At 35.4% G+C, this 22,847-nt stretch overlaps 2 long non-coding RNA genes across 4 annotated transcripts; both read left to right on the forward strand.

Annotated features, from left to right (window-relative positions):
* Window positions 1–1,912: 1,912 nt before the first annotated feature.
* Window positions 1,913–14,361, forward strand: LOC147564358 (uncharacterized). Of its 2 annotated transcripts, none has more exons than XR_015227196.1 (3): window positions 1,913–2,304; window positions 12,185–12,340; window positions 13,402–14,361. It is a non-coding gene; the product is annotated as an uncharacterized LOC147564358 (long non-coding RNA). The 2 variants fall into 2 exon arrangements; XR_015227198.1 differs by having other exon boundaries at window positions 12,220–12,340.
* A 6,450-nt stretch (window positions 14,362–20,811) lies between these two features.
* LOC147564359 (uncharacterized) lies at window positions 20,812–22,062 on the forward strand. Of its 2 annotated transcripts, none has more exons than XR_015236843.1 (3): window positions 20,812–20,936; window positions 21,462–21,544; window positions 21,637–22,062. It is a non-coding gene; the product is annotated as an uncharacterized LOC147564359 (long non-coding RNA). The 2 variants fall into 2 exon arrangements; XR_015236841.1 differs by having other exon boundaries at window positions 20,830–21,266.
* Window positions 22,063–22,847: the final 785 nt, after the last annotated feature.

The raw sequence follows: 22,847 nt of genomic DNA on the forward strand, positions 1-22,847 counted from the left end.
GTGTTACTGGTTTCTAGTTGTTTGGAGGGAAGCGTTTGACATAAATCTGTAGGATGTTAATGTATTCATTGGAGGTTCAAATCGAACTTGCTGATCTTTGCATCTTCAATAACAGATGAATCTAAAGAGAGTCGGTTATAAGTTTGAAAGAGATTTTGGGAAGGAGAGTGAGGTAGTTACAAGTTGCAGATCTAGATAGGAAGAGTATCACAACTCTAAAATTGAAAACCAATCTTAACCTGTTCTTTAACTTCACTTTAAATGCAAAAAAGCAAGATCTGCAGACTTGTACAAATTTGAGGAAAAAACTTCCATGAGTGATTGACAAAACTGAAAAAAAAAAGATAGAGAGATGTGTATAATCTTACTAAAGTTTGGTTTTGGAGTTTGTTACAATAAAAAGAAAAATAGTTCAATAATATTGACTTTGTGATTGAAAGAATATGAATTGTTTTATATATATAGTTGAGTTTTTTTCTCATAAGTATATGAGGATGAATCATTAGAACCTGGTTCAGAGACTTGTTTTGGAGTTTCGAATACAATCTACACTAACACTTACGAAAACTAGATAGAGTTAAAGTACCTCTCTTGTCTCTCTAGTTTCGAATACAATGTAAACTGGTTTTGAAGGCCTCACATTCGTAAGAGAGTGGGATATAGAAGATGAAGATTAGGCGGCAATCTTTGATCCATCTAATTTTTGGACTAAAATGAAAACATGTTCCTTAAATCGATATTTATTTCCTAAATCTTTATTCCCGGAGATTCTTTTTTATTCCCCAAAGCCACAACCATGAGTATGTGTCATAAATTTAATATATTGAACTTTGCATGCTTTAACCGATCTCGAAGACAAGCTGAGTTCACACATTATGATAAGTTGAACTTTAGTCAAACTGAGAGAACTCAGTAAGTCGAGTTTGTCGTTTATGCACGTAAATAATGAATCAAATAACAACTATTGGATGTAATCTAAAGATAGCAATGCGATAAAACTCACTATCTAGAAAGATATTATGTCTTGACATTAGTATTGTCTTGTTCCAATTGTGCACGAACAAGTTTTTTTTTTTTACTCTTTCCTGTTTTACTACATAACTAACTAGATATACATATACTACTTGCGAGACTCCGTAGTTTATGTATGCTCATTCATAACAAGTAAATATAATGACTAATTAATGAGAATAATGTAAGAGAATAAGAAAATCTAGTCAGACTTTGGGCACGGTAATAAAATCAAAATTAATTTCTTTCTTAGGGTGTGTCCAGCGTGATGGGGTTGGGGCTCCTAAATTCAAATTTGGGAGTCCTAGGCCCAACCATCCAACTCGGGAACCCTGGGGCTCGGCTCCCAGTGGGTTGGGACCCCACCGTCAATGCGGCGGGCTCCCAACTTCGATTTGACTGTTGTAATTGGGTGGATCTTTTAGACAGGAGATCTGTCCAATAGTTTTCAATTCTTTATTTTTTAATTTGTTTTAATTAATTTTTTTTTAAATTGTTAATTGTTTGAAATCATTTTTTTTCAATTCTTTCTCCAATTTTTTTTTTCTTATATATTTTCATAATTCTCTCTCTCTCTAGAATAATATTAAATTTTTATTTTATATTTGAAACTAATAATTCATAGTCGAAAATTGAAATTAAAATTTCGCACACGTACAACTCGCACGTACACAATTTGGATTTGGGAGTCTCTGTTGAGAGGTCGACATTGGAGTTGAAAAAATTCGAGGGGTCACAAAATTCAGGGGCTCCCACAATTATCATGTTCCTATGATTGTTTGCCCTATTTTTCTTTTTTCATAAAAAAAAGTTACCCAGTTGGTCCTCATTAAAGGTTTAGGGCTACAATATTAAGGCTTAAGCCCGTCAACCCTATCTGATTATACCGTTGTAAGCCAGGGTGGCGTAAAGAAGACGCGTTTGGTTTGGCGCGTGAAATGGGGCATCAGGCAGTGGGGAAACCGTCTTCTAGGGTTTCAGACCAGAAGCTATGCGATCGATCTGCCTGGCGTGGGTGTCATTCTAGGGTTTCAGAACTCACAATCTGCAATGTCATCGTCTAGGGTTACTACGTACTCATCGACATCAATCAGTTCATCTGCTTTTACTTCATCTTCTCCTCTTCTTTGTTTTCGTCCGATGAAAGTTCGGTTCACGTTTTCGAGGGTTTGATCGTACACATACTTCTACTAGGAAGTTATCATTAGGTTGTTTTCCCTCCTATTCTTCAATTTCCGAACCAATAAGAGGATCATGTAGGCAATAGAACTTCTGATGGAGATTATCGGACAGGTACGATTCTTGAAACGTTCTTTATTTGTATATTCATATAAATTTGGATGTTCATACATAAATCTTGGTTTTGCTCGTCTATAATTATTCATATATAGATCTTGGTTGTTCTTGAGGATGACTAAATTTTTCTAAGTTTTGATCATGTCCTATTGTCTTCATCATGTTCTTGTTGCTTTTTCACAGTTTAGATCTCTGACCTTCTTCATGGGTTTATGCCTTTGTTGCCAGTGGTTTGTTATTATCTCAATTAGTGTGCCCTAATGGGAAAGATCCCCAATCTATAATTTTACTGAAACTCACAATGGAAGGCATTGATTAATACATAGTAGTCGATATGACATTGAAATTGTTTTTGCTTATCTATATTCGAGATGGGATTATGTAATGCAATTTCCTGACACTCATAATGAGGGCATGAATGCATTTTAGAGTGTTCGAAAGCAATAATTTGCTCAAGTACCAGACTCTGACAAGGAAGTGATGGGAATACACTCAATCCTGAGTTTGTTATATAAATTTACTTGATAGCATAAGCAAAAGTCAATGGATGCTTTTCAACTCTAATTATAACCCGAAAGCAATCTCTCAAAACTGACCCCAAGTCGCCAAGTCGGCGATACATACATATGTTTGCTAGCATGAACAAAGTATTCGAAGTTTGCATTTTGCAACTGCTACTCTTATCAATCTGTTATGGTAAATAATGATGTCATTTGTGTTTTCCTACTGTTGCTTTTATAGATGTTTTTTTTTAGCTCTAATTAGAACCATAACACAAGGCTGAACCCCAAATGGCTGTATATACATACATATGTTTGCCAGTATGATACATAATAGAGTGTGGAGAGCAAAAAAATAAATAAATAGAAAACACAAGATGAAACAAATCGAGAAGGATAGTGGTCCTTTCATATTCCCTTACATGGTATATCATAATGTTCTCAAGTACCAGACTGTAACGGTCTTGAAAGGGAAGTGATGGGACTGGATTTATTGCGATATTTAGTTGGTAATACACGACTGAACCCAAGTCGGTGATATGTACATACATATGCTTGCTAGTACGAATACATAATAAAGTGGGAAAAAGAAGAAAAGAAAACACGAGATGGAACAATTCGAGAAGGATACTGGTCCTTTCAAATTCCCTTACATGGTACATTATAATTTTCTCAAGTACCAGACTGTAACAGTCTTGAAAGGGAAGTGATGGGACTGGATTTATTGCGATATCTAGTTGGTAATACACGACTGAACCCAAGTCGGCAATATATACATACATATGCTTGCTAGTACGAATACATAATAAAGTGGGAAAAAGAAGAAAAGAAAACACGAGATGGAACAATTCGAGAAGGATACTGGTCCTTTCATATTCCCTTACATGGTACATTATAATTTTCTCAAGTACCAGACTATCACAGTCTTGAAAGGGAAGTGATGGGACTGGATTTATTGCGATATCTAGTTGGTAATACATGACTGAACCCAAGTCGGAGATATATACATACACATATGCTCGCTAGTATAATACATAATAAAGTGGGAAAAACAAGAAAAAAAAACACGAGATGGAACGAATCGAGAAGGATTCTGGTCCTTTCATATTCCCTTACATGGTACATTATAATTTTCTCAAGTACCAGACTGTAAAAGTCTTGAAAGGGAAGTGATGGGACTGGATTTATTGCGATATCTAGTTGGTAATACACGACTGAACCCAAGTCGGAGATATATACATACACATATGCTTGCTAGTATGAATACATAATAAAGTGGGAAAAACAAGAAAAAAAAACACGAGATGGAACGAATCGAGAAGGATTCTGGTCCTTTCATATTCCCTTACATGGTACATTATAATTTTCTCAAGTACCAGACTGAAACAGTCTTGAAAGGGAAGTGATGGGACTGGATTTATTGCGATATCTAGTTGGTAATACACGACTAAACCCAAGTCGGCGATATATACATACATATGTTTGCTAGTACGAATACATAATACAGTGGGAAAAATAAGAAAAGAAAACTCGAGATGGAACAATTCGAGAAGGATACTGGTCCTTTCATATTCCCTTACATGGTACATTATAATTTTCTCAAGTACCAGACTGTAACAGTCTTGAAAGGGAAGTGATGGGACTGGATTTATTGCGATATCTAGTTGGTAATACACGACTGAACCCAAGTCGGAGATATATACATACACATATGCTTGCTAGTATGAATACATAATAAAGTGGGAAAAACAAGAAAAGAAAACACGAGATGGAACGAATCTAGAAGAATACTGGTCCTTTCACATTCCCTTACATGGTACATTATAATTTTCTCAAGTACCAGACTGTAACGGTCTTGAAGGGGAAGTGATGGGACTGAATTTATTGCGATATCTAGTTGGTAATACACGACTGAACCCAAGTCGGAGATATATACATACATATGCTTGCTAGTATGAATACATAATAAAGTGGGAAAAGCAAGAAAAGAAAACACGAGATGGAACGAATCAAGAAGGATTCTGGTCCTTTCATATTCCCTTACATTGGTACATCATAATTTTCTCAAGTACCAGACTGTGGCGATCTTGAAAGGGAAGTGATGGGACTGGATTTATTGCAATCTCTAGTTAGTAATACAAATTTATGCGAGCATGAACAAAAGTCAACATGAAAACACGACTGAACCGAAGTCGGTGATATAGACATACATATGCTTGCTAGTATGGATACATGATATAGTCGGAAAAGCAAAAAAAAAAAAGAACAAAAGATGGAACAAATCGAGAAGGATAGTGGTCTTTTCGTATTCCCTTAGGTACATCATAATTTTCTCAAGTACCAGACTGTAACGGTCTTAAAAGGGAAGTGATGGGACTGTAATCATAATGAGGGGATGAATCCATAATAGTGTGGAAATCAAACAAAAACACAAGATGGAACAAATCGAGAAGGATAGTATTCTGGCTTATTTCCTATCATGGTGGTACATCATAATTTGCTCAAGTACCAACATGTAACAAGGAAGTGACGGGATTACTCGCAATCCTGAGTTGGTTTTATAAATTTACTTGATGGCTTAAACAAAAGTTATTAGAGTATTCAAAGTTTGCATTTTGTAGTTATTACTCTCATCAACCTGATATAGTAATTAATGATGCCATTTTGCATTTGGAACTGTTGTTATAGATGCTCTTTAGCCTAATTAGAACCTTAAGGCACGACTGAACCGAAGTCAGCGATATATATGCTTGCTAATATGAATACATAATAGAGTAAGGAACGCAAAAAAGAAAACACAAGATGCAACAAGTCGTGAAAGATAGTGGTCCTTTCTTCCTTTACATGGTACATCATAATTTGCCCAAGTACCAAATTGTAATTGTCTCAAAAGTCAGTAAATGTTTCTTAGCTCTAACTAGTACCCGAAAGCACTGCCTCAAAACTGAAACCAAGTCGGGGATAAATACGTAATTAGATATACATACTTGCAAGAATTAACCAAGTATTCGAGTTCCATCCGGTTTGCATTTTGCAACGATTGTTCTTATTGATCTGATATCGTAAAAAATGATGCCCACTTACTTGAAACTCGAAATGAAGGTATTAATACATAATAGCCGATAGGGTGTTCAAATTTGCATAACACAGTGACACCGTAACTGTTCCTGCTTGTCTATACTCAAGATGTGATTCTATAATGTTATGTTCATACATAAATGTTGGTTTGCATATATAAAACTTGCTTGTTCATATATACATCTTGGTTGTTCTTGAGGATGCCTTGTGCCTGTTCATTTGGATAGAGTACTAAGTACCATTTTCACAGTTTTTGAATGATGAAATTTTTCCAAGTTTTCATATCTTCTTGCCTCCCATCATATTCTTGTTACGTTTTCAAAGTTTGGTCCTCTGACCTTCTTCATGGATATATTCCTTCGTTGTCATTGGTTTGTTATTATCCTATTATAATTTTACTGAAACTTACAATGGAAGGGGCATTATCTAATAAATAGTAGTCAATATGACACTGAAATTGTTCTTGCTTGTCTATACTCGAGATGGGATTATATAGTTCAATTTCCTGACGGATTGAGAAGGATAGTTGTCCTGTCGTACTTCCTTACATGGTACAACATAATTTGCTCAAGTACCAGACTGTAACGGTCTTGATTGGGAAGTGATGTGACTATAACTCATAACGAGACATAAATACATAATAGAGTAATGGAAAGGAAACAAAAACTCATATTTCCTTACATGGCGGTTCATCATAATTGGCTCAAGTACTGGACTGTAACAAGGAAATGATGGGGCTCGATAATTTGCAATTTCAAGTTGCTTATATAAATTTTTTTGCGAGCATGAACACAAGTTATTAGATGTTTTTCAGCTCTAATTAGAACCTGAGAGCATTATCTCGGAACTGAACCCAGGTCGGCGATATGTACGTACATATACTTGCTAGTATGAACAAACTATACGAGTTCAATCCAGTTTGCAGTTTGCAGCTATTGTTCTTATCGTTCTAATATATGCATATGTATACTAGCTAGCACGAACAAACTATACGAGTTTAATCTTGTTTACGTTTTGAAGCTATTGCTCTTATCATTCTGATATAGTAAACAATTAAGCCAGTTTGCATGTTGCAATTGTTGCTTTCGTAGATGTGTTTCAGTTCTAATTAGAATCTGAAAGCTCTACCTCGAAATTGAACCCTAAGTCGGTGATATAATGTATACATGTTTGTATTTATATACATGTGTTTGTCAGCATGAAGAAAGTATTGGAGCTCAATCCTGTTGGCATTTTCCGACTGTTGCTTTTATAGATGTTTTCCAGCTCTAATTAGCACCCGACTAAGTCATGATACATACATACACACATACATGATGTCTGCCAGCATTAACCAAGTATTTATGTTAATTCCTGTTTTGCATTTTGCAGCTGTTTTTCTTATGGATTTTTTTTTATCTTAATGATGCCCACTTTTCTAGTTTTGCCCTGAATGTATAACAAGATTCTAGTTTTTCAAAAGTTTTTCACTCTATAACAGTCTCGATTTGTCGGTCTTTGATTAATATATGGAAGGTGAGATTCCGCCAAAGAGACAAAGACAACATAATCCTGTATTTCTGTATTCCGAGGAGTACCTGTGAAGGTATCAACATGATTTGCTTCTCTGGTGCCACACAGGCTAGAAATCAAACATGGTAATCTTTTCAGTACAAACTTCAATAGGTGCATTTCGATGGGGAGTTCTCTTTTCAGAATTGTGAATGTATAAGATCAGCAACGCAACTGGTGTACTTGTGTTGACCTCAAAATGGGACTGTCACTTTGTGGGACTGTCATTAATTTCTAGAAGGTGGATATTACTAAGATAACTTCTCTTTGGTAGAGAAATAGAGGTTGAAAGTTTTGATTTACATAGTCCTGAAATTTTCGCCTTGTCAAAAGTCGAAACAAATTTCGAAATGAATGAATTTCGCTTTCTCTGGAGGAGTTAAATGGAGTGTTTTATACCCTCCAAGTTAGGATGAATGTGCATGAAGTTTGTTCAGAAGAGGGCAGAATCGCTAGTCTATCTTTATTGGCTCAACATGCATAAAGAGCTCAAGTCACTGTGCATAAATATTTGGACATTACTTACTGTATAAGTTTCTACTCAAATAGGAAAACATCAATGAATTATGGAGGTTGGGTAATCTGATAGTTGTCAAATCGTGAAGTTGACCGGCTTCTGAGGACAAACAAGGGTAATGGGTTATTGGAACAATCGACAGAAAAAATCTGTCTTTCTCACTTGTTGTCTTTTTTCACTTGCCGTCTATTTTCTTGTGCCTTTACTTAATGAGGCAGATGGAACATAGTTTGTCTGTGGATAGTACGGATGATTATATGCTTCTATAGTTCTATTTAGATTATCTAATTACTTGCTTATTCTATTTTAGATGATGATTCCATGGAACTGAGAGACTTGATGCCTTCCTTGGAGCTAAAATTAGAGATGAGATTTTTTTCAATTCTGCCTCCCTTATTGTTGTGGATATATTAACAGAAAGACTTAGGCCTGAAAATTTTTCAGGAAGGGATTACTTATGCTCACGATTTAATTATTAAGATCGGAATGACTGTTCTCTACTGAATTCATGTCAAGATCTTGAAGCTGACTATTGAGGACAAACAAACGTAGCAGGTTATAGAACCAAAACTTACTGAAATATAAATTCTTGTCAAAAACTATTTTAACTGTAGAAGGTGCATTTTTCCCTTCGGAGGGTGCATATATTTGACAAGTTTTTATTTGCTAGGAGTTGAGTTGGCGTTAAAATCTCCCCACTAGTGATCGCCTGGTAGATTGGACAATGGTGTTACATCTGAACATGCGATTGTGGAAGATAGCTGCTTATAATTAGATGATACAAACTTTTCTTCATCTGTTTACCGGTTTAGTGATGGAAAAGAGGGTGGAAAATTAAAATAGGTCATTCTGTCATTGAAAATGAGGTTTTGTTATAGTTTTTGCTAGAAGGACAAAGATAATACGAGAAAGATTACTAGGATGGCTGAAAATAACATACCGAACAACATGCGAGAAAAGTTAATTCATTGTCGAAAATCTTGTGTATGGCCTCAACTTTCAGTGATCCTGACATTTCCTTGCCTAAATGTGTTTATGTTATTTTACACATCACTATGCTTGAGTACCTAGAGTTCAATTCTTACGTTTAGGATCACAAAAATGATTATATGTCACAATATCTTAAATCTTATTGCTTTGTTTTATATTTTTATGTGTCTGCAATCAACACCTGATTTTATTGTCATGTTTAGGATGATAATGATAACTTCATGTAATTATGCAAGTTTTGCAGTATCATATTTCGTTTGTAAAAATGAGTTGTTGGTTTCTCGTCCTCAACCTGTGTGTTGCAAATTTCTGTGAAGGGGTTTGGTATTTGTGTTGTTCTATCGCTATTGGTCAGTCTTGAACATGAGATCGACCGTATATATAAATAAACTCCGCTCGCCGTCCAGACATATGATGTAATTCATATTCCACTCTTTATAAACCTATCTGAATGGCTCATTATAACAAGTATGTATATAATGTTATTGTTAGAGATATACTTTCATTTATAGTGTTTCCTTCACAAAAAAAGCTAACCTTTTATCAAAATTATTGTATGATTATGAAAAGCTTGAAAAAAAACCTAGCCTTCTATCATTTCGAGTTCCACTTTGAACTTCTGCAACTCACAACTCACAAAACATGTTAAGAAAGTGAAAGAAGATATTGTAACATTATATGGAGACGTGTAGTTATTCAGGATGGAGTAGAAAAAATATAGGAAATCGTTGAAGAGAATAATGTGAAAAGAAATTGTTGGATACATGAGTTAACAGCTTAACGCATTAATTTTTTAGGAACATGTCGGTTCAACTGTGCAGTGTAGAATTTAATAAAATTAGTTTTGGAAGGGTAAGTAGGATTCAACTACCAACATCACGAGTGAGCCTGGTTCTACATCATGTTAAATTTGTAGGAATCGAATTCAGAAACAATTGGCAACAAGTGGCATATAATATTATTCGTTACATGACTCCCTTGGTTCACGTGGAACAATTTTCACACTATTTTCTCAAGTACCAGTCTGTAACGGTCTTAATAGGGAAGTGATGGGACTGTAACTCATAATGAGGGATCAATACATAATAGTGTGGAAATCAAACAAAAACACAAAATGGAACAAATCGAGAACGATAGTATTCTTGCTTATTTCCTTACATGGTGGTACATCATAATTTGCTCAAGTACCAGCATGTGACAAGGAAGTGAAGGGATTACTCGCAATCCTGAGTTGGTTTTATAAATTTACTTGATAGCTAAAACAACAGTTATTAGAGTATTCGAAGTATGCATTTTGCAGTTATAATTGTCATCGACCTGATATAGTAATTAATGATGTCATTTTGCATTTTGCAATTGTTGCTTTTATAGATGCTTTTTAGCTCTAATTAGAACCCAAGTCAGCGATATATATGCTTGCTGATATGAATACATAGTAGAGTGAGGAAAGCAAAAAAGAAAACACAAGATGCAACAAATCGTGAAGGATAATGGTCCTTTATTCCCTTACATGGTATGTCATAATTTGCCCAAGTACCAAACTGTAAATGTCTTAAAAGTCAGTAGATGTTCTTAGCTCTAACTAGTACCGGAAAGCACTGTCTCAAAACTAAAACCAAGTCGGGAATACATACATAATTAGATATAAATACTTGCCAAAGTTAACCAAGTATTCGAGTTCAATTCAGTTTGCATTTTTCAACGGTTGTTCTTATTGTTCTGATATTGTAAATAATGGCGTCCACTTTCTTGAAACTCGAAATGAAGGTATTAATACATTAATACATAATATTTGATAGGGTGTTCAAATTTGCATAGCACAGTGACACCGTAACTGTTTCCTAGTTCTCTAGACTCAAGATGCAATTGCATAATGTTGTGTTCCTATATAACTGTTGGTTTGCATATATAAAACTTGCTTGTTCATATATAAATCTTAGTTGTTCTTGAGGATGCCTTATTCATGTTCATTTGCATAGAGTAAGTACCATTTTCACAGTTTATGAATGATGAAATTTTTCCAAGTTTTCATGTCTTCCATCATATTCTTGTTACGATTTCAAAGTTTGGTCCTCTGACCTTCTTCATGCATATATTCCTTCGTTGCCATTTGTTTGTTATTATCATATTATTATACCCTGTTGGGAAAGATCCAAAATTTATAATTTTACTGAAACTCACAATGGAAGGCATTATTTAATACATAGTAGTCAATATGACACTGAAATTGTTCTTGCTTGTCTATACTCGAGATGGGATTCGATCGTTTAATTTCCTGACAATTGAAAAGGATAGTTGTCCTTTCGTATTCCCGGGTACAACAACATAATTTGCTCAAGTACCAGACTGTAACGATCTTAAATGGGAAGTGGTGTGACTGTAACTCATAACAAGGGAATAAATACATAATAGAGTATGGAAAGCAAACAAAACTCATATTTCCTTACATTGTACATCATAATTGGCTCAAGTACTGGACTGTAACAAGGAAATGATGGGGCTCAATTACTTGCAATTCCGAGTTGCTTATATAAATTTTCTTGCGAGCATGAACACAAGTTATTAGATGATTTTCAGCTCTAATTAGAACCTGAGAGCATTATCTTGGAACTTAACCATGGTCGGCGATATATATATACATATACTTGCTACTTGCTAGTTGCTAGTATGAACAAACTATACGAGTTCAATTCAGTTTGCATTTTGCAGCTATTGCTCTTATCGTTCTGATATATGCATACGTATACTAGTGCGCTAGCACGAACAAACTATACGAGTTCAATCTTGTTTGCGTTTTGCAGTTATTGCTCTTATCATTCTGATATAGCAAACAATTATGCCATTTTGTTTGTAGGTGCGTTTCAGTTCTAATTAGAATCTGAAAGCTCTATCTCGAAATTGAACCCAAGTCGGGGACATAATGTATACATATTTGTATTTATACATGTGTTTTTCGGCATGAAGAAAGTATTGGAGTTCAATCTTGTTTGCATTTTGCAACTGTTCCTTTTATAGATGCTTTCCAGCCCTAATTAGAACCCGACTAAGTCGCGATACGTACAGACACACATACATGATGTCTGCTAGCATTAACCGAGTATTTATGTTAATTCCTGTTTTGCATTTTTGTAGCTGTTTTTCTTACTGATTCTTTTTTATCTTAATGATGCCCACTTTCTTGGTTTTGCTCTGAATGTATAACAAGATGCTAGTTTTTCATAAGTTTTTCACTCTATAACAGACTTGTTTTGTCGGTCTTTGATTAATATATGGAAGGTGAGATTCTGCCAAAGACGCAAAGACAACATAATCCTGTATTTCTGTATTCTGAGGAGTACTCGTGAAGGTATGAACATGACTTGCTTCGTGGTGCCACACAAGTTGGAAATCAAACATGGTAATCTTTTCAGTACAAACTTCGATGGGTGAATTTTGATGGGGGTGTTCTCTTTTTAGAATTGTGAATGTATAAGATGAGCAATGCAACTGGGGTACTTGTGATGACCTCAAAATGGGATTGTCACTTTGTGGGGTTGTCATTAATTTCTAGAAGGTGGATACCACTAAGATAACTTCTCTTGGTAGAGAAATAGAGGTTGAAAATTTTGATTTACATGTCCTGAAATTTTCGCCTTGTCAAAAGACGAAACAAATTTTGAAATGAATGAATTTCGCTTTCTCTGGATGAGTTAAATGGAGTGTTTTATGCCCCCCAAGTTGGGATGAATGTGTATGAAGTTTGTTTAGAAGAGGTCAGAATCACTAGTCTATCTTTATTGGCTCAACATGCATAGAGAGCTCAAGTCACAGTGCATAAATATTTGGACATTACTTACTGTATAAGTTTCTACTCAAATAGGAAAACATCAATGAATTATGGAGGTTGGGTAATCTTTTTAAGAAGATTGATTGCTAAAGACTTGCCTTTTCTAGCCCAGTCTTGAGTAACTTCGGAATTCCCCCTCCGGCCCTCCCCCCTTTAGTTGGAATGAAGATAGCCTCTATTGCTTGATTCAAGTTTCTTTCCTAATTCTGTCATCATGCAGACATTCTTGCAACTGTATATCATTCCATGAATCGTAACTCGTAAGCGATCTTTTCTGATAGTTGTCAAAATTTTGAAGTTGACTAGCTTTTGAGGACGAACAAGAGTAACGGGCTATTGGAACAATCAGCAGAAAAAAACCTGTTTTTCTCACTTGGTGTCTTTTCTCACTTGTGGTCTTTGTTCACTTTATGTCTTTTTGCCTGTGCATGTTTTTTTATCATCTTCATCTGGAATACCTTTATGCTTAAACCTCTCATGGAGCCGAGACTTGAAGTTCGAAAAAAGCTAGAAAAAGTCCAGATTTACTTGATGAGGCAGATGCAACATAGTTTGTCTGTCGATAGTACTGATGATTATATGCTTCTATAGTTCTATTTAGATTATCTAATTACTTGCTTATTCTATTTTAGATGACGATTCCATGGAACTGGGAGACTTGATGCCTTTCTCGGAGCTCAAATTAGAGATGAGATTTTCTTCAATTCTGCCTCCCTTATTGTTGTGGATATATTAACATAAACAGCTAGCCTGAAAATTTCCCAGGAAGGGATTACTTATGCTCACGATTTAATTGTTAAGACCGGAATGACTGTTCTCTACTGAGTTTTTGTCAAGATCTTGAAGTTGGCTATTGAGGACAAACAAAAGTAGCAGGTTATTGAACCAAACTTACTGGAAATATAAATTCTTGTCGAAAACTATTTTAACTGCAGGAGGTGCATTTGCCCGTCGGAGGGTGCATATATTTGACAAGTTTTTATTTGCTAGGTTAAAGAGTTGAGTCGGCGTTAAAATCTTCCCACTGGTGACCGTCTGGTAGATCTTCCATTTGAGAATGGTGTTATATCTTAACGCACAACTTTGAAGATAGCTGCTTATAATTAGATTCTACAAACTTTTCTTCATCTGTTTACCGGTTTAGTGATGGAAAAAAGGGTGGAAAGTTAAAATAGGTCATTCTGTCCTTGAAAATGAGGTTTTGTTATTTTCTTTTGCTAGAAGGACCAAAATGGTATGGGAAAGATTACTAGGATGGCTGAAAATAACATACCGAACAACATACAAGTATTGCCACATGCGAGAAAAGTTATTTCATTGTCGAAAATTTTGTGTATGGCCTCAACTCTCAGTGATCACCTGTCATTTCCTTGCCTAAATGTGCTTTTGTTATTTTACATATCATTATGCTTGAGCACCTAAAGTTTAATTCTTAGGTTTAGAATCACAAAAGTGATTATATATCACAATATCTTAAATCTTGTTGCTCTGTTTTACATTTTCATGTGTATATGCAATCAACACCTGATTTTATTGTCATGTTTTGGATGATAATGATAACTTCATTTAATCATGCAAGTTTTGCGGTACCATATTTCGTTTGTAAAAATGAGTTGTTGGTTTCTCGTCTTCAATCTGGGCGTTGCAAATTTTTGTGCTCTGTCCAGAAATATGATGGTATTTGTATTGTTCTAACTCTATTGGGCCAGTCTTGAACATGAGATCGACCACATATATAAATAATCTCTGCTTACTGTCCAGAAATATGATGTATTTCATATTCCACTCCTTATAAACCTATCTGAATGGCTCATTATAAGAAGTATGTATGTATATAATATTATTGTTAGAGATATACTTTCATTTATAGTGTTTCCTTTACAAGAAAACTAACCCTTTTATCACTAGCAATTTCCTAGAGCTACTTGAATACCCTTCACTAGGACGGTAATCTCTCTCTATATCTATATATACTAGGGTTACATAACCCTTGCCCTTGGTGCAGTGAAAGTCTCATTTCAGAATTATTGTATGATTATGTAAAGCTTGAAAAAAAAACCTAACCTTCTATCTTTTCGATTTTCACTTTGAAAAACTGCAAGTTACAAAACACGTTAAGACAATGAAAGAAGATATTGTAATATCATACGAAGACGTATAGTTATTGAGGATGGAGTAGAAAAAATATAGGAAAGAGAACAATGTGAAGAGGAATTGGTGGATATGTGAGTTAACGCATTAATTTTTTAGGAACACATCGGTTTAACTGTGAAGTGCAGAATTTTAATAAATTTAGTTTTGAATAGGTAGACATAAGATTCAGCTACCAACATCACGTGTGAGCTTAGTTCTACATCATATTAAGTTTGTAGGAATCAAATTGAGAAACAATTGGCAACGAGTGGCATATTATATTATTTGTTACATGACTCCCTTGGTTCATGTGGCACCATTTTCACACTAACAACTTATCCTCGCATCAGTTCTAATAAACAATCTTAACTTCTTTTCCTAATTAAACTACGGTATAGATAGAGAAGCAAAAATTAGAATACCCTTTTTCCAATAGAAAGACTGACTAACCTTGAGAAACAAAAACGGCATTTTCAACAAAAAAAAAAAGAAACAGTTTTGGTTCTATAAGGAGGTATAAAAAAACCTATTTATACCCGTATAGCATAAAAAAAGAAAACCTATTACATTCACCATGGTCATATTCCATTACTAGTAAATTGTAACTATGTCACTTTATATTTGTAATAATAATTACTCTCGTTTCTCACCTTAGATTGGATAAACCAGCTTCCAAACAAATTATGAAATCCAATACAAGATTAATATATATTTTTTCGTATAGAATGTTAGTATACTTCTCAAAGGTAAATCATATTAGAAGTAGAAGGGGACATAATTTTACCTACCATTAATATAAAATTAACTTAAAACAATGACAACCTTAATTAAAACCTATCATAATCGAATGTTTACGAACAATCACATAATTACTGCAAAAATGACCTTTTGTAAATAAGGTTTTGTATTCAAGTAAGAAATGAAATTTTGAATTCCTTCTCACAATTAAGGGGTCTGATCCAGTGTAAATGAAGAACTTGCTTCTCCTTCTCCTTTATAAAGAAACAGATATTAATAATATTTTGTCCCACTTCATAAAACTAAAGGTAGATGAAGTGAAAGAGGGATGAAAGATGAAGAAAAGGGGTTGCATAATACGAGTATTTGTCATTGTCATCGTTTTTTATGTGGTGCATTAATTTTAGGGTTTTTTGAGCTTACCCCCTCGTTACTAATTAGTAATTGTGTTTACCCCCCTCAATGATGTGTAATAAAGCTTACCCCCATCGAATTACTATTATTGACAAAAACAAAAAAGTTGTGTTTGGCGTACGTGAAATAATTGTGACTACCAAGAGTAATTGTACTTTAATGTGATTTCTAGAAGAGATTCTACCTTACTTTATTGTATGATTTTGTCACGAATATGAATAGTAAAAATTGTTTTTGTTTATATGTTATTTAAGTTATGATTTTATTATCATATGACAAACATGTCCTTAGTAGTTTTAACAAAAACTCTAAATTCAAGGGAGTAAGCTCAATTATCAAGTACTGAAGGGGGTAAACTCAATTACCAATTAGTTTTGAGGGGGTAAGCTCAAAAAACCCTTAATTTTATCTCAGTCAGTACAGAGCCGTTTTACTTCTGCTTTGTTATATAGATGTCATGCTTTCTATAACATAAAATAATATATATTTTTTAGTTTGAATTCATATTGAAAGAAAGAGGGGGTATACACTGGGGAAAAAAGAATAAACTAGAAAAATAGAGTAAAGAAGGACTATACAAAGTTACATTTAACTAATGATAGCCCCTCAACTCGAAACAAAGTATAAATAAGAACACGTCCTAGCCCATCCTAAGCTTCTAGTCCAAGAGTAGAGGACGTCGAGTACATCTTCTACCTCCACCCTAACCAACGAGCTTGAGTCCTTAAAAATACTGTCATTTCTCGCTTTCCAAATAGACCAGCAAATGGCGAAAGGAACCAGGTTCCATAAAACACGCTTCACTTTCTTAACTGGGACCTTTCGGGACCTTTCCCCACTGCTCCAGAATATGGGTAAAAGAATAAGGGAGGCAACCAGAGAAGTCACGAGAGCGAAGGAAGAAATACCAGAGCTTCGATGCCTCCTCACAATGCAAGAACAAATGATTGATAGTTTCCCCACTTTTCTTGTATCCGATACACCTGTTTGGGATCAGCATCCCTCGCTTACGAAGATTATCGACTGTGAGCAGCTTACCCAAGACCGTTGTCCAAAAAATAAAACTGGTTCTAGGAGGGATATAACTCGACCAAATAGACTTAAAGTCAAAATGCGATTCCATTCCAGCGTTTCCCTTGCTCAACCTAGAGTAACACTGTTTGACTGAAAGCACATCCTTGTCTTCTTTTCTCCACACCTTCGAGTCTTCCATCCCAGCCAGAGGCTTGAGGGGTCGAGAACACCAAGCAAGATGGAAAGGACAGGGATCTCTCAGTCATTCAACCCTCTCCGAACTCTGATATCTCACGACCCCAAAGCACAGCTGAAGTGGTTGTAAACAGACCCCTCTTTAGAAGTAGAAATGTGATAGATAGCTGGGAATCTGTCCTTTAGGGGGATCGAAAGGCACCAAGCATCCTCCCAAAAACTAATATGCTTCCCATCCCTTAGTTTCCACTGCATGATTCTCTCCAGCCCCTTAGCTCTAGTTGTTATCCCCTTCCACACTCCACATCCAAAAGAAGACTTGCTACAACTATGAGCCCAACCTCCTTTGTGACTCCCAAATTTTTCAGCTATAATGTTCCTCCAAAGAGAGGATTTTTCTTAGCAAATCTCCAATCCACTTTGAAAGAAGGGCGTCATTCATACATTTCAAATTCTTTATCCCCAAACCCTCTTCTTTTAGCTCCTTACAAATAGCCTCCCACGCAACCCAATGGATTCTTCTAGTCGACTCATTGTCATGCCACAAAAATTCGCACATCTTCTTATCAATCGCTTTTAAGACCGAAGAAGGAATGCTAAATAAAGAGAGATAATTCAATGAGATGGCTGAAAGGACTGATCTAATAAGGGTTAGCTTCCCGCCTTTGGATAATACTTTAGCTTTCCATGAAGAGAGCTTTCTATTCACCTTTTCCACCACATGATCCCATATAGCTTTGCTCTTATACAAGTACCCCAAAGGAAGACCAAGATAAATAGAAGGAAGAGATCCAATGACACACCCCAAACTTCCAATCCTAGCCCCAATAGGAATCTCCTGAATAGCCGGCAGTACCACTGATTTATTATAGTTAACCTTCAAGCCCGACACCAATTCAAACCAAATCAGTATATTTTTCAATTTGGTAATTTGAAATGTAGAATCCTCCAGAAAAAAAGCGTATCATCAGCAAACTGCAAGTGATTAACTGCCGTCCCATTAGCTCCAACCTTAAAACCTTTCACCCACTTATTCCTCTCTGTCATCCCCAACCAATGGCTGAGAGATTCTGCAACCAACAGGAACAACAAAGGGGACTAAGGATCCCCCTGCCTCAACCCTCTAGAACTCTGAAACGGACTCGAATGGACTCTGTTGAGAAGAATAGAAACCGAGGCAGAACTAACACAACAAAAAATCCACGATCTCCATTTATATCCAAAACCCATCTTTTCCATAATCTGAGATAAGAAATCCAATGCCACTCTACCGTATGCCTTCTCAAGATCCACTTTCACAACCAGACCTTGACAACCTTGCTTTCTTCTAGAGTCTATTAGCTTGTTAGCTATCAAAACACCATCCAAAATCTGCCTCCCTACCACAAAAGACCCTTGGAAGGGGGAGATCAGATCATTCAAACCACTTTGAGACGAGAAACCGAAACTTTGGAAATAGTCTTGTACGTCCCAGCGACAAGACTGATGGGTCCGAAATCCGATAGAGAAGAAGCATTTTCCTTTGTAGGAATAAGCACTATGAATGTGTGATTAAGTCTCCAATCCATACTAGCTGTAACCAAAAACTCCCTAACCATAAGCATGAAGTCCTCTTCTATAATTTCCCAAGCTTTAATGAAGAAGCTGATAGGGAATCCGTCTGGATCAGGAGCCTTGTCACTTGCTAGCTCCTTCAAAGCTCTCCTGCCCTCTTCTGCACTAACCTCTTCTTCCAACACCCTGTTCAAATCTGGCCTGATCTTAGGTAGATTCATGTTGTCAATAGAAGGCCTCCAGAACCTATTCTCTGAGTATAGGGCACTGAAGTGTTCTATAGCAGCCTCTTCCGAGTCCTCCTTCTCAATTCTAATCCCCTTATGCTCGAGAGAGCTGATCCTATTGCCTCTTGCTCTACAACTGATAATCTTAAGAAAGTAAGAAGAATTCCTGTCACCTGGCTTAAGCCACTGAACCCTAGATTTATGTCTAAGGCTTATCTCTTCCAAACTCAAAAGCTTACTAAGCTCCATCCTAGCCATCAATCTGTCTTCCATCTCCTAACTAGATAGATTGTGACCTTCTTCCATCTTGTCCCACCCTTCAATGTTATATCTTAGACTCTTCATCCTCTCATTCATCTTGCGGAATTTGTCTTTAGTCCACACTTTGAGCTTGTTCTTGATGAATTAAAGTTTGTTCCAAAGCACTATACTGGAAAGCCCACCTTCTTGAACCTCTGACCACCACTCTTTAATATTATTTAGGAAGTTTTCCTCCAATAGCCAGATGTCCTCAAGACGAAAAGGAGGAGGTCTGCTTTTGGAAACGTCTGTCCTCAACAGAATGGGGGAGTGATCTGAAACCATTCTCGAAAGAATGACCAACTCAACCAACGGAAAATAAGTCTCCCAATCCTGGTTCAAAAGAAATCTGTCTAAAAGGCTCATCGAAGGACTCTCTTGATTACTCGACCAAGTATACTCAGCCTATTGTTTGGGTAAATCTAGCAGACCATGATAAGAAATCCAATCCTCAAACCCTCTCATACTACTAGTGATCTTAACCCCATTTCTCTTCTCGTGAATGAACCTAACAACATTGAAGTCACCCCCCCCCCCAAACACCACAGCATACTCCATTTCGAAGCAACCATATCGAGTTCCTCCCAGAAACTCTGCCTCAGTTCTTTTTTACAAGGGCCATACACATCAGAAAATAACCATACAAAGCCATCCTTAACATTTTTAAGCACCAAATTAACAGAAAACACTTCAACAAACTGATCTAATAGAACGATATCATCAGAATTCCAAATACAGACTATACCCCCAGACGCACCACAAGAAGGCAAGGCAACCCAACTATGATTACCCCTACTCCACAAAGATCTAACCAAAAAAGGATTCATACAAGAGGTTTTAGTCTCCTGAATACACACAAAAGAAGCAAGAGACTCTGACAATTTTACGAACTGCTAAATGTTTCGCTGGGTTGCCAAGCCCTCTGAATAATATATATATTTTTACATACAAACATGTGATCGGAACAAACTTTCTATGGTAAAACAAGCAGATGTTTTTTTAGAAATGTAGATATATATTTGGAAAATAAATAAATAAATTATACAATAGAGAAAAATATGTGTGGGTGAAATATGTTCCCAAAAGAAAAAACTAAATAAATGTTCTCTGAAAGCACTTTCAAAAAACAAATGGTATAGTAAAAGCAAACCACTTAAGTAGCTAGACTTGTGTTTGTTTTACTAAACTAGAGTGCTCTGGTGGAATTTGAATGGATGTTCTCTGAAATGCAAGGTGTGCCACTACGGCAATTTAAACGCCAACAAGTGGTTCACGCGAATAGTAAATGATTGTTTAGGTCAAAAAATTATGTATAATGACTAAAAAAACAAGTATCCTTTTGTAATAGCTAAAAGTTGTGAAAATATTTTGCATTATAACACATAAAGTCTTAAATAATATTAGTAATTATTATTAAGGTCATTTCTTATTTTTTTTGTTTCCGGAAGTACCCTCACCTACTTAATTATTAGGGCTTTTGCTTGTTCTTCTGGGTTCATCTTCTTCTTCTTCGATTACATCCAAAGTTTAATATAGACGAAACCTACACCTTCGAAATCAGTGATACAAGTTATAAACTTCTTCTCTTCTCGGTTTGTATACTTCTCCATTTGATTCTCAATTTTTGTTAACCCTAGAATCTCATAAAAATAAATATGAAATCTGGGGAGAAGCTTTCCTATGGAAGATAACAATGCAAATTGAGCTCTCTCTCTCTCTAGACCCGAACCACTAGAAATAGAAAAGAGAAATTTTTAGGGGAAATTTTTAGGGGAAATTTATTTTCCTGAGTTTTGAGTTTTCACTGACTTTATGATCCCTTTGAGATATTCCTTTGTGTTAGAAGTGTGAAACTTTAATGATGTTCATGAAGAAGCTTTGATTAGATGATTAGAAATAATGGTGGTACTTGGTATATGCAGGTCAGATTTTCTTTTGTTTTTTTAGGTAACTCAAAACCATTCTAATTCTTCTTCATATTATTGTAACTTTCATAAGTTATCAAATAAGATTGATTGATTCTTAAAGATTTCAAATTGTAGAGGATGAGATTACTAAATGAAGACTCTCTCTTTATTTTGGTTCCCTTTCTAATGTCTCTCTATATATACGATTAGACTATAATGAAGAAAGGAGCATCTTTCTGTTTGTTGTTCACTGCTTGGGATGTACAAGGAAGACAATATGGAAGCAATTCGCGGTATTCTTTATCCAAGTTCTTCATTGTTATTGATCGTTTTCGGTGTTGTTTATCAAAATGGTTTTGTAGTTACACACTTCTTCTTCCTGTAGTTGCAGAATCAGATGAGGACTGACTGGTTGATCATTCCATCGTTAAAGCATTTGCATAAGGCGGCCGAACGTGCATAGCTTCGAGGGTTTATCCGAGAAAAGCTATATACGGAGCAACAAGAGTGTTCTTACTCAATAATGTTAGTGAAGGAACAGTAACCGCATCTCTTAAGATATATGAAATGAATTCTGCATTAGTTCGACCATATCATTTGCACGAGCAGCCCAAGAAATTCTGAGTAGGTTATATGGTCTTTTTGTCATGCTACCTATCATTCTCATTCCTTTAGTCATCTTTAGTTTTGTGTTCATTAAATCTAGCCATTCTTTGTTGAATTGATGCATTTTTTCTTGTAATTTTGCCTCGATTGCCATTCCAAAAACATTTACGTTTTATATGATGAATGATGAAATCAATTCCAAACTCAAGGTTTCATAGACACATACTCTATATATTCTCGATTTGCAAATTGAGTTTGCAAGATATGCAACTCAAGATGATATTCTGCAAAACTTGCAAATCATGTTTGCAATCTATATTTTGCAAACATAATTTGCAGTTTATATTATGCAAACACACGTATGCAGTTTACATTATGCAAACATATGTTTACAGATCAGATTGTTGCAAATACGTTTGCATACCAGATTGTTGCAAACACGTTTGCATAACAGATTGTTGCAAACACGTTTGCAGAAAAACGCAAAGAAAAAAAACGTCATTTTTTCTGAGTTTTTTTTTTTTTGAAAAAATGTATTAAAAGTGGATCTTGTTAGAAAGCTAATGAAAAATTATTTCTAAATATATAATTTTTATAGAAATCCGACATCTCAAACAAAAGTTATATCGATTTAAAGTTTAAAGAAAAATAAAAGAATTTAGTTACACAAAATGACAAAAAAGGGTATTTTAGTATTTGCACACTTTTTGACCTGAATAATAATTTTCAAATGTTGTATGCTTTTCTACTCATTTTCAATATTATTTTGACCTTTATACAAATTACCTCTCACGCGAAACCCCTCATCACTTCCTTGGTCACTACCCTAACAATGGGTAAGTGGTTCAATAAAAAGGGAAGTCTTATTCTTTTCATAACATGTCAGACTATTTTAAAGCCCCCTTGCTTGAGCTAGTACTACTAGTAATATTTTACACCAAACTTCGAAACAAATAATAGAAAGTAGAGGAAAGAAACAAAAAAAAAAAG

Source organism: Eschscholzia californica, unplaced genomic scaffold, assembly GCF_041429995.1.
Source record: "Eschscholzia californica isolate CP2 unplaced genomic scaffold, dmEscCali1.0.p SCAF_1, whole genome shotgun sequence".
In the NCBI taxonomy this organism is placed as follows: Eukaryota; Viridiplantae; Streptophyta; class Magnoliopsida; order Ranunculales; family Papaveraceae; genus Eschscholzia; species Eschscholzia californica.